The 9,932-nt window shown below is 39.2% G+C and overlaps 1 long non-coding RNA gene across 1 annotated transcript; it reads right to left on the bottom strand.

Moving 5' to 3' along the window:
- Positions 1 to 1,133: 1,133 nt before the first annotated feature.
- On the bottom strand, positions 1,134 to 8,690 carry LOC308618687. The gene is made up of 3 exons (XR_014016060.1): positions 8,530 to 8,690; positions 4,829 to 4,891; positions 1,134 to 1,193 (listed from the first exon to the last, which is right to left on the bottom strand). It is a non-coding gene; the product is annotated as an uncharacterized lncRNA (long non-coding RNA).
- Positions 8,691 to 9,932: the final 1,242 nt, after the last annotated feature.

The raw sequence follows: 9,932 nt of genomic DNA, 5'->3' as shown, positions 1-9,932 counted from the left end.
GCAGGGTAATGAGGGCTTTCATAGCGATGCACAGGTGGTATGCACAGAGGGATCTAATTCAACTTCCAAAGGCCAGAAACACTTTGAGAGGGAGCTGATGCTCCCATATAGGCTCAGAGGACTAGAAATTGTTTGCCAGACAAACTATGTAAGAGAGAGGTCATTCCACGGTGAGTAAACTCAGGTGTCATAAGCAGGTTCGGTAAGTTCTGAGAGCTTCAGGTAGTCTGGAGTGGAGAATGTGGGTGAGGAATGTGACCAGACATGAGACTGGCAAGTTCTTCAATGGTCAGATCATTTCAGACTTGAATGCCTGGTTAAGAACTTAGACTATGACCCCAAACCTAGTAGAAAATTACTGAAGGTATTTAAGAAGGGGCCAACCAGGATGATCAGATTTCTATATTTAAATATATCAAGAAAGTGAATAATATTAGAGTAATCATATGAGAAGCATACTTGGATTGCATGAACTGGAGAACATAGGGTTTCATGTAATGACAGTCCACTGTCTTCAATTAGACCACTCCTCTTTCAAGACCTTCGAGGAGAGCCATCCTGGGTTGTTATGTTTTCACAAGTATTTTATAAGGAACAATACTCTTGTCAGAAAAAGTAAAAGGATAATTTTGATTTTGTAAACTCTCACTGTGTACTTTCCCCCACTGATAATCTTAGGAAACACCAACAATTGACTCTAAGCAGAGGCAAGTTTATTTCTCAAGCATGTGATTGTTATATCATTAGTTTAAAATTATATTAAAATGTATTAAATATATTTATATAAATATATATTTATACACACATGATATTTTAGATAAATATATATTTAATAGAAATATAAATGTAATATATTTTACTAAAATAAAGTTGTATTTTAAAAAGAGCTCACTTCCTATCACTCGTCAAGTAAATCTGAAAATTGAGTCTTACATTTTTTTTTTACCATTTAAAAGATTTTAGAGTGGCTTTAAATTGTAGTAGTAGAAATTCTTTAAGCATGTTATTACTTTACGAAATACTCAGATTAATGAAAGTAAAATTTTTAAGTCATATAATGATATGCTCCAGGTCTGACTACAATGTTGTAACTTTAATACTGTGAATAGTTTTTTCAATAGGTTCTTTACCTTCTTCTTCATTGCTGACTGTTTCAGGAGGTGGTAAAGTCGTGTTTTCATTGACGAGTTTATCTACGAAAAGGCATAATGGATTATCAGCATATAAATATATTGACTCAACATTTGTGATTAAGCATTTTTTAAGCTAAAAAATAGAAGAAAAGGAGGCAAGAATATCAAAACAAACAAAAAAAGAGAAAGATGTTGACATTTTCCTGAGATACCTTAAAGGAGGGGAAGGAAGAAGGCTTTGATGAATGATGTTTGTGTGATAATGGGTCGCCTGAGGTGGGATTAATATGCCTATAATTTGCAAGAGTGAGGAAAAACTGGGAGCGTGGGGCCACAGGCTTCCTTTGACAGTACGGAACATCTATCGAATGAGAGGCATTGGCTTCCCACGGCTCCCTGAACAGGCCTTGAAGTGATACGGTCACTTCAGGACAAGTTGGTTGCTGGTCAGGGTGGTGACGTGAAAGAGTTGTAACATCAATGTCCTTGCAAACTGGAAACACATGCATGTTAACTACTCAAAACAGAGTTTTGGCCCTAAAGATTTGGGGCTACAAATCAAGGATTTTCAGGCCTGATTTAGTATATATCTCAGTCTACAATGTGTCCATCTGGAGGTATGTCAGCAAGAGTGTATTTGGGAACCATTGTGACTGAAGGACCATTGTTCTCCCCACGAAGTTGGCAATTTCAGTTAAATTGCTTCATACAGGAGTCAATAAAGTTCCGTATGAAGTACAGGCAACCCCACTTCTAGGAAGATTTCTACTGAGCCTACAAACAGAATAGGTATCTTGTTGGCAAGGAAGGATGGAAGAACGAACCCGTTACCAGAGTTGACACAGATTCAGGCAGGGCTGGAACAATTGGTAAGTAATCCTTTAACTCTGCTATGCAACCCTCAGACTTGATTTTGGAGAAAAATGTCTGGATTGTCTCACTACTGCCTTGCTCTCGTCGTTTTAGGGACTAAAAGAATTGTTAGTCTAAATTTTTCTGGAGCTTTCCATCTCCTTGGGGAGCTTGCTCCCCCAGAATGTCCCCGCCATGTCAACATGTCTCCCTCTGTTAGGGCCCCTTTTAAAATGGCAGAAGTTTCTTATCCCAATACAACTTTGACAATCCTTTGGGGACCTGAATTGTAGGAAGAGAAGTTAGGGTTTTGGAATCTCTTCCATGGGTACTGTGGTCTTCAATAATCCATTTCCTAAGGGAATTTGAGGTACCTGGCTCTGTGTGTCTTATCCCAAATAGCTCAAGATGTTGTCTGCTGTGTGCAAGCAAAATTCCCATGAGAGGTTTGTCTAATTCATGTATGCCCTTGAAATGTCCCTATCCATTTATGCACCAAATTTTGGAATTGCTCAAAATATTTCATTATTGTCAAGTAGCTTTATTAATAGTTAGGCATTGCTGAGTCTGGCTTTTCCCAATATTGAATATTGTCATAGTCAGAAATATGCTGTCTTGCCTTATTTATTTTCATCCCCTTTTCCTTGTCTTCTTGTCTTTCATAGACATGAGCTATTGACACGTCCAGGTGAAAGACGTGGTATATGTACTCTAGAGACTTTTAATGGCCTCCAGAGTCACATGCTGGCAACCGTTTTATCTATCAATAGTTACACTTGGTGGAAAGATGCAAAAAAGAAATAATATTTGAAGCTGAAAGTGCAAAGCAGAAAGAAGTAAAAATCATTGGAAAAATGACATGATTTACCCAGTGATCTACTGTGTCTCAGAGTTTCCTTTCTTGGCCCAGCAGGTCCTGTAAGTAGCAGGGACATTAGGATGGCACTGCCCAATGGAGATCACAATGCTGGGGATGAATTCCCAAAAGCTTTGTGACTCAGTCTGATGTCTTTATCTGTGGTCCTACAACAGTTTTGAGGTGTTTTTTTTTTTTTCATAAACCACTATCAGATTTTCTTTGAAAATTAAGAGTTATGTTTTCATGAGGTAATGTATATTTTTGGTTCCTAGATTTTAAAGAACAATTAATATTGCCGATTGAAAGATGAGAACAGACCTTTTTGGTTTTCAAAGCATTTACAATACCGTATATTCTTTTGGATGAGCACAAGGTATCTCCTAAAAAACTAATCAGACACCAAACTTCGATCCAGATGCCCTGCAAATTCTGGTTCATGGGCTATCTTAACTGTAATGATTTTTTTTTTTTTCCGGTAAGCGGGCCTCTCACTGTTGTGGCCTCTCCCGTTGCAGAGCGCAGGCTCTGGATGCGCAGGATCAGCGGCCATGGCTCACGGGCCCAGGCGCTCCGTGGCATGTGAGATCCTCCCGGACTGGGGCACGAACCCGCGTCACCTGCATTGGCAGGCGGACTCTCAACCACTGCGCCACCAGGGAAGCCCCGGCTTCAGGAAATTTTTCATAGAACATTCATTCATTTGTTACTTTAGTCATCTAAAAGTTAGACCTTGAGTTCCTATCATGTGCCAGACCCTGTGGTTGGCATTAAAGTTACAGAAATGAACAAGGTCTTATGCTCAAGGAACACGCTCTCAATTTGGGAGACAGACAAGAATCACTGTTAATTATGTTGCAGGGTAATGAGGGCTTTCATAGCGATGCACAGGTGGTATGCACAGAGGGATCTAATTCAACTTCCAAAGGCCAGAAACACTTGGAGAGGGAGCTGATGCTCCCATATAGGCTCAGAGGACTAGAAATTGTTTGCCAGACAAACTATGTAAGAGAGAGGTCATTCCACGGTGAGTAAACTCAGGTGTCATAAGCAGGTTCGGTAAGTTCTGAGAGCTTCAGGTAGTCTGGAGTGGAGAATGTGGGTGAGGAATGTGACCAGACATGAGACTGGCAAGTTCTTCAATGGTCAGATCATTTCAGACTTGAATGCCTGGTTAAGAACTTAGACTATGACCCCAAACCTAGTAGAAAATTACTGAAGGTATTTAAGAAGGGGCCAACCAGGATGATCAGATTTCTATATTTAAATATATCAAGAAAGTGAATAATATTAGAGTAATCATATGAGAAGCATACTTGGATTGCATGAACTGGAGAACATAGGGTTTCATGTAATGACAGTCCACTGTCTTCAATTAGACCACTCCTCTTTCAAGACCTTCGAGGAGAGCCATCCTGGGTTGTTATGTTTTCACAAGTATTTTATAAGGAACAATACTCTTGTCAGAAAAAGTAAAAGGATAATTTTGATTTTGTAAACTCTCACTCTGTACTTTCCCCCACTGATAATCTTAGGAAACACCAACAATTGACTCTAAGCAGAGGCAAGTTTATTTCTCAAGCATGTGATAGTTATATCATTATTTTAAAATTATATTAAAATGTATTAAATATATTTATATAAATATATATTTATACACACATGATATTTTAGATAAATATATATTTAATATAAATATAAATGTAATATATTTTACTAAAATAAAGTTGTATTTTAAAAAGAGCTCACTTCCTATCACTCGTCAAGTAAATCTGAAAATTGAGTCTTACATTTTTTTTTTACCATTTAAAAGATTTTAGAGTGGCTTTAAATTGTAGTAGTAGAAATTCTTTAAGCATGTTATTACTTTACGAAATACTCAGATTAATGAAAGTAAAATTTTTAAGTCATATAATGATATGCTCCAGGTCTGACTACAGTGTTGTAACTTTAATACTGTGAATAGTTTTTTCAATAGGTTCTTTACCTTCTTCTTCATTGCTGACTGTTTCAGGAGGTGGTAAAGTCGTGTTTTCATTGACGAGTTTATCTACGAAAAGGCATAATGGATTATCAGCATATAAATATATTGACTCAACATTTGTGATTAAGCATTTTTTAAGCTAAAAAATAGAAGAAAAGGAGGCAAGAATATCAAAACAAACAAAAAAAGAGAAAGATGTTGACATTTTCCTGAGATACCTTAAAGGAGGGGAAGGAAGAAGGCTTTGAAGAATGATGTTTGTGTGATAATGGGTCGCCTGAGGTGGGATTAATATGCCTATAATTTGCAAGAGTGAGGAAAAACTGGGAGCGTGGGGCCACAGGCTTCCTTTGACAGTACGGAACATCTATCGAATGAGAGGCATTGGCTTCCCACGGCTCCCTGAACAGGCCTTGAAGTGATACTGTCACTTCAGGACAAGTTGGTTGCTGGTCAGGGTGGTGACGTGAAAGAGTTGTAACATCAATGTCCTTGCAAACTGGAAACACATGCATGTTAACTACTCAAAACAGAGTTTTGGCCCTAAAGATTTGGGGCTACAAATCAAGGATTTTCAGGCCTGATCTAGTATATATCTCAGTCTACAATGTGTCCATCTGGAGGTATGTCAGCAAGAGTGTATTTGGGAACCATTGTGACTGAAGGACCATTGTTCTCCCCACGAAGTTGGCAATTTCAGTTAAATTGCTTCATACAGGAGTCAATAAAGTTCCGTATGAAGTACAGGCAACCCCACTTCTAGGAAGATTTCTACTGAGCCTACAAACAGAATAGGTATCTTGTTGGCAAGGAAGGATGGAAGAACGAACCCGTTACCAGAGTTGACACAGATTCAGGCAGGGCTGGAACAATTGGTAAGTAATCCTTTAACTCTGCTATGCAACCCTCAGACTTGATTTTGGAGAAAAATGTCTGGATTGTCTCACTACTGCCTTGCTCTCGTCGTTTTAGGGACTAAAAGAATTGTTAGTCTAAATTTTTCTGGAGCTTTCCATCTCCTTGGGGAGCTTGCTCCCCCAGAATGTCCCCGCCATGTCAACATGTCTCCCTCTGTTAGGGCCCCTTTTAAAATGGCAGAAGTTTCTTATCCCAATACAACTTTGACAATCCTTTGGGGACCTGAATTGTAGGAAGAGAAGTTAGGGTTTTGGAATCTCTTCCATGGGTACTGTGGTCTTCAATAATCCATTTCCTAAGGGAATTTGAGGTACCTGGCTCTGTGTGTCTTATCCCAAATAGCTCAAGATGTTGTCTGCTGTGTGCAAGCAAAATTCCCATGAGAGGTTTGTCTAATTCATGTATGCCCTTGAAATGTCCCTATCCATTTATGCACCAAATTTTGGAATTGCTCAAAATATTTCATTATTGTCAAGTAGCTTTATTAATAGTTAGGCATTGCTGAGTCTGGCTTTTCCCAATATTGAATATTGTCATAGTCAGAAATATGCTGTCTTGCCTTATTTATTTTCATCCCCTTTTCCTTGTCTTCTTGTCTTTCATAGACATGAGCTATTGACACGTCCAGGTGAAAGACGTGGTATATGTACTCTAGAGACTTTTAATGGCCTCCAGAGTCACATGCTGGCAACCGTTTTATCTATCAATAGTTACACTTGGTGGAAAGATGCAAAAAAGAAATAATATTTGAAGCTGAAAGTGCAAAGCAGAAAGAAGTAAAAATCATTGGAAAAATGACATGATTTACCCAGTGATCTACTGTGTCTCAGAGTTTCCTTTCTTGGCCCAGCAGGTCCTGTTAAGTAGCAGGGACATTAGGATGGCACTGCCCAATGGAGATCACAATGCTGGGGATGAATTCCCAAAAGCTTTGTGACTCAGTCTGATGTCTTTATCTGTGGTCCTACAACAGTTTTGAGGTGTTTTTTTTTTTTTCATAAACCACTATCAGATTTTCTTTGAAAATTAAGAGTTATGTTTTCATGAGGTAATGTATATTTTTGGTTCCTAGATTTTAAAGAACAATTAATATTGCCGATTGAAAGATGAGAACAGACCTTTTTGGTTTTCAAAGCATTTACAATACCGTATATTCTTTTGGATGAGCACAAGGTATCTCCTAAAAAACTAATCAGACACCAAACTTCGATCCAAATGCCCTGCAAATTCTGGTTCATTCGCTATCTTAAGTGTAATGATTTTTTTTTTTTTTCCGGTAAGCGGGACTCTCACTGTTGTGGCCTCTCCCGTTGCAGAGCGCAGGCTCTGGATGCGCAGGATCAGCGGCCATGGCTCACGGGCCCAGGCGCTCTGTGGCATGTGAGATCCTCCCAGACTGGGGCACGAACCCGCGTCACCTGCATTGGCAGGCGGACTCTCAACCACTGCGCCACCAGGGAAGCCCCAGCTTCAGGAAATTTTTGATAGAACATTCATTCATTTGTTACTTTAGTCCTCTAAAAGTTAGACCTTGAGTTCCTATCATGTGCCAGACCCTGTGGTTGGCATTAAAGTTACAGAAATGAACAAGGTCTTATGCTCAAGGAACACGCTCTCAATTTGGGAGACAGACAAGAATCACTGTTAATTATGTTGCAGGGTAATGAGGGCTTTCATAGCGATGCACAGGTGGTATGCACAGAGGGACCTAATTCAACTTCCAAAGGCCAGAAACACTTTGAGAGGGAGCTGATGCTCCCATATAGGCTCAGAGGACTAGAAATTGTTTGCCAGACAAACTATGTAAGAGAGAGGTCATTCCACGGTGAGCAAACTCAGGTGTCATAAGCAGGTTCGGTAAGTTCTGAGAGCTTCAGGTAGTCTGGAGTGGAGAATGTGGGTGAGGAATGTGACCAGAGATGAGACTGGAAAGCTCTTCAATGGTCAGATCGTTTCAGATTTGAATGCCTGGTTAAGAACTTAGACTATGACCCCAAACCTAGTAGAAAATTACTGAAGGTATTTAAGAAGGGGCCAACCAGGATGATCAGATTTCTATATTTAAATATATCAAGAAAGTGAATAATATTAGAGTAATCATATGAGAAGCATACTTGGATTGCATGAACTGCAGAACATAGGGTTTCATGTAATGACAGTCCACTGTCTTCAATTAGACCACTCCTCTTTCAAGACCTTCGAGGAGAGCCATCCTGGGTTGTTATGTTTTCACAAGTATTTTATAAGGAACAATACTCTTGTCAGAAAAAGTAAAAGGATAATTTTGATTTTGTAAACTCTCACTCTGAACTTTCCCCCACTGATAATCTTAGGAAACACCAACAATTGACTCTAAGCAGAGGCAAGTTTATTTCTCAAGCATGTGATTGTTATATCATTATTTTAAAATTATATTAAAATGTATTAAATATATTTATATAAATATATATTTATACACACATGATATTTTAGATAAATATATATTTAATATAAATATAAATGTAATACATTTTACTAAAATAAAGTTGTATTGTAAAAAGAGCTCACTTCCTATCACTTGTCAAGTAAATCTGAAAATTGAGTCTTAGATTTTTTTTTTTACCATTTAAAAGATTTTAGAGTGGCTTTAAATTGTAGTAGTACAAATTCTTTAAGCATGCTATTACTTTACGAAATACTCAGATTAATGAAAGTAAAATTTTTAAGTCATATAATGATATGCTCCAGGTCTGACTACAGTGTTGTCACTTTAATACTGCGAATAGTTTTTTCAATAGGTTCTTTACCTTCTGCTTCATTGCTGACTGTTTCAGGAGGTGGTAATGTCGTGTTTTCATTGACGAGTTTATCTACGAAAAGGTATAATGGATTATCAGCATATAAATATATTGACTCAACATTTGTGATTAAGCATTTTCTAAGCTAAAAAAGTAGAAGAAAAGGAGACAAGAATATCAAAACAAACAAACAAACAAAAAAAGAGAAAGATGTTGACATTTTCCTGAGATACGTTAAAGGACGGGAAAGAAGAAGGCTTTGAAGAATGATGTTTGTGTGATAATGGGTCGCCTGAGGTGGGATTAATATGCCTATAATTTGCAAGAGTGAGGAAAAACTGGGAGCGTGGGGCCACAGGCTTCCTTTGACAGTACGGAACATCTATCGAATGAGAGGCATTGGCTTCCCACGGCTCCCTGAACAGGCCTTGAAGTGATACGGTCACTTCAGGACAAGTTGGTTGCTGGTCAGGGTGGTGACGTGAAAGAGTTGTAACATCAATGTCCTTGCAAACTGGAAACACATGCATGTTAACTACTCAAAACAGAGTTTTGGCCCTAAAGATTTGGGGCTACAAATCAAGGATTTTCAGGCCTGATCTAGTATATATCTCAGTCTACAATGTGTCCATCTGGAGGTATGTCAGCAAGAGTGTATTTGGGAACCATTGTGACTGAAGGACCATTGTTCTCCCCACGAAGTTGGCAATTTCAGTTAAATTGCTTCATACAGGAGTCAATAAAGTTCCGTATGAAGTACAGGCAACCCCACTTCTAGGAAGATTTCTACTGAGCCTACAAACAGAATAGGTATCTTGTTGGCAAGGAAGGATGGAAAAACGAACCCGTTACCAGAGTTGACACAGATTCAGGCAGGGCTGGAACAATTGGTAAGTAATCCTTTAACTCTGCTATGCAACCCTCAGACTTGATTTTGGAGAAAAATGTCTGGATTGTCTCACTACTGCCTTGCTCTCGTCGTTTTAGGGACTAAAAGAATTGTTAGTCTAGGGCCTCCCTGGTGGCGAAGTGGTTGAGAGTCCGCCTGCCGATGCAGGGGATACGGGTTCGTGCCCCGGTCTGGGAGGATCCCATATGCCGCGGAGCGGCTGGGCCCGTGAGCCATGGCCGCTGAGCCTGCGCGTCCAGAGCCTGTGCCCCGCAACGGGAGAGGCCACAACAGTGAGAGGCCCGCGTACCGCAAAAAAAAAAAAAAAAAAAAAAAAAAAAAAAAAAAGAATTGTTAGTCTAAATTTTTCTGGAGCTTTCCATCTCCTTGGGGAGCTTGCTCCCCCAGAATGTCCCCGCCATGTCAACATGTCTCCCTCTGTTAGGGCCCCTTTTAAAATGGCAGAAGTTTCTTATCCCAATACAACTTTGACAATCCTTTGGGGACCTGAATTGTAGGAAGA

This window comes from Mesoplodon bidens (assembly GCF_964165515.1).
Source record: "Mesoplodon bidens genome assembly, chromosome: 6".
Taxonomy (NCBI): domain Eukaryota; kingdom Metazoa; phylum Chordata; class Mammalia; order Artiodactyla; family Ziphiidae; genus Mesoplodon; species Mesoplodon bidens.
Note: the sequence above shows the minus strand (reverse complement) of the source record. Positions and strands in the feature narration are given on the sequence as shown.